The 2,297-nt window shown below is 36.4% G+C and overlaps 1 protein-coding gene across 1 annotated transcript in view; it reads right to left on the bottom strand.

Annotated features, from left to right (window-relative positions):
- ngef (neuronal guanine nucleotide exchange factor) overlaps positions 1-2,297 on the bottom strand; it is a 26,229-nt gene that overhangs the window by 11,278 nt on the left and 12,654 nt on the right. The window lies entirely within an intron of this gene.

Raw genomic sequence — 2,297 nt, 5'->3', positions numbered from 1 at the left:
GTTGCCCCCCCCCCCCACTGATCTGAAATCTAGCAATCAAATCACATCCCTTGATTCATTTTGTTATCATGCATTAAGTTAACTTGGAAGATGGAAACGTCATACATTCATTCAGCAGCTGGAAATATTCCANNGATTTTAATTGTGGACAGCAGGCTGCAAGCGACAAATAACTACTGAAGCTTGTGGCTGGATATGTGGTGGGTGATCCTTGGGAAAATACTGGTTGCAGGCAACAGAAAACCCTTCATCTAGCCTGCAACTTTTATGGATTCACATGCTGCAGAAAAAAAACTGCTACTTTGAAGACTTGTCCCTAACATTCAAACAGAGGTAAATATGCAAAGTCAGAATTTGAGGGAGAAAGGACACAATTATTTTGTGGGTGCTGCAGAAAAGTAATATAACAAGTACTGTAATCAATTACCATTGGCAGGAAATAATAAGTAACAACTAATCAAGGAAATGTATGAATTGAGAGTTTGTAGTTCATGCTATACACATGCAAAAAGATAATAACAGTATAGAATAACATAGAAAATAAAATAAATAAATATATACAGTTATTTATATACACATACATGTATATACCCCAGGAAATAATTCAATGCATTAAATTAAATAGAATTTTTTAAGTAACAAGCCCAACACTGTATTATTGCGTAGTTGTATTTAGTTCATATTCATGACTCAGCTTTCAGACCAGCAAAGCAAATATCAGCTGGTTTAGTGACAAACAGTGTTAATAACCTAAGCTAGTAAACATCATTGAGAATGTGGATAAGGGAGCTTTTGGACTGTATCGGTCTGGAAAGCTAAGTTACATTGCAACGGGCAAGCAGAAAGACTTTGTTCAGCTCTGGGAGCCTTACATGAACATAATTAAAGATGTAAATGTAGGCTTTTCCTGAAAGTACATTGTAAACATGCAAATTAAGTTTAGTTTTGTTTATATATGATGCAGGTTGACTCCGTGTGTGTGTGTGTGTGTGTGTGTGTGTAATGTACGTATTTGTAGTCTCAAACTGTTGCATTGTTATTGTATGTTTTGATGATGGAATGTTAGAAAATAAGAAAATAACGGTAAACATATTGTGAAAATGAAAGAAAAAGAATGGCAGAGCATCGTACAGGCTTGGGGAGTAACGGATTACATGTAATCAGGATTAAAAAAAAATGTATTTATCCTTTACAGTTACAGGAAAGAAAACATAATCAGAATAAAGTTATATTTCGTTACAATGGGGATTATGAGCAGAATAATAATCTATAGATAAAAAAATTGTCTCTCAAATAAAGAACAATATACTACCATGCACACATGCAGTCCATTTCACCAGTCTCACAGTGGCACTGACAGTGGTCTCAATAGAACCAACTAATCTTACAGTTACAATTCATTATCATGGTCACAAGTGAAAAAAAACATTTCATCAATATTCTGTCTTTAAAGGAAAAGGGACTAGATCACAGGACAGTGTAAATTCAATTGTCAAAATCAAACTGTCTTTGGACTATTGCTGGTATCTGAGTTAAAGTGATCAGCAAGTGATTAGTTGCTAGTGGGTTTGGTTATCCAACTACAACTAAAGTTTGCTGATAAGAACACAATGCTCTTTTCAGGCACCACTGGCTATGTGTATATCAAGAGGGAAGGTGACTTTGAACAACATGGGCTTGTTGCATAATCTCTCCCTCAGTCATATACTGCAGATTGCTTTGGTGGGCGTAGAACTGGACCGAGAATTACATAAGAGAGTGAAACATGCACACGCAGCCGAAGAAATGCACAGAGAGAAGAGCAGTATCTGTGCATATATCTGGAAACTGCAGAGAGCCTTTCTGCTCTCTTCTGAATTGTTTACATAGCCCTGTGGGTATGCTACTGTCTTGAGTCAATTTGGACTAATCCCTGTAAAATAACCATTATCCTGTGTACACTCTGATGTGTAGACTAGTACACTACAGTAAGTAATCTGTCAACACAGCCAAATACCAGCTTAGATAGGTACTCAGCCTTGGTGAAGGATTCAGAGACACGCAGTACAACTCAGTGGCTGAAGCCTTATCAAGCCTATGGTTGGCTTCATAAACAGCTTGTGATGTTGCATATGCACCTGTAAATGATTTATTTTTACACATCTACCCATATCCACCTACCGCATGTACATAAAAAATAACTGCACAAAAATATTTATTCCAGCATCCTTTGCACTCTTTTGTCTTACTGTCTACAAATGTTGTTTATATATCAGCATACATTTACGTTGCTGTCAATGTACATACACAGAATAAGC

This window comes from Morone saxatilis, unplaced genomic scaffold, assembly GCF_004916995.1.
Source record: "Morone saxatilis isolate NCDOM2014 unplaced genomic scaffold, NCSU_SB_2.0 Contig8, whole genome shotgun sequence".
NCBI classification, from domain to species: Eukaryota; Metazoa; Chordata; class Actinopteri; family Moronidae; genus Morone; species Morone saxatilis.
Note: the sequence above shows the minus strand (reverse complement) of the source record. Positions and strands in the feature narration are given on the sequence as shown.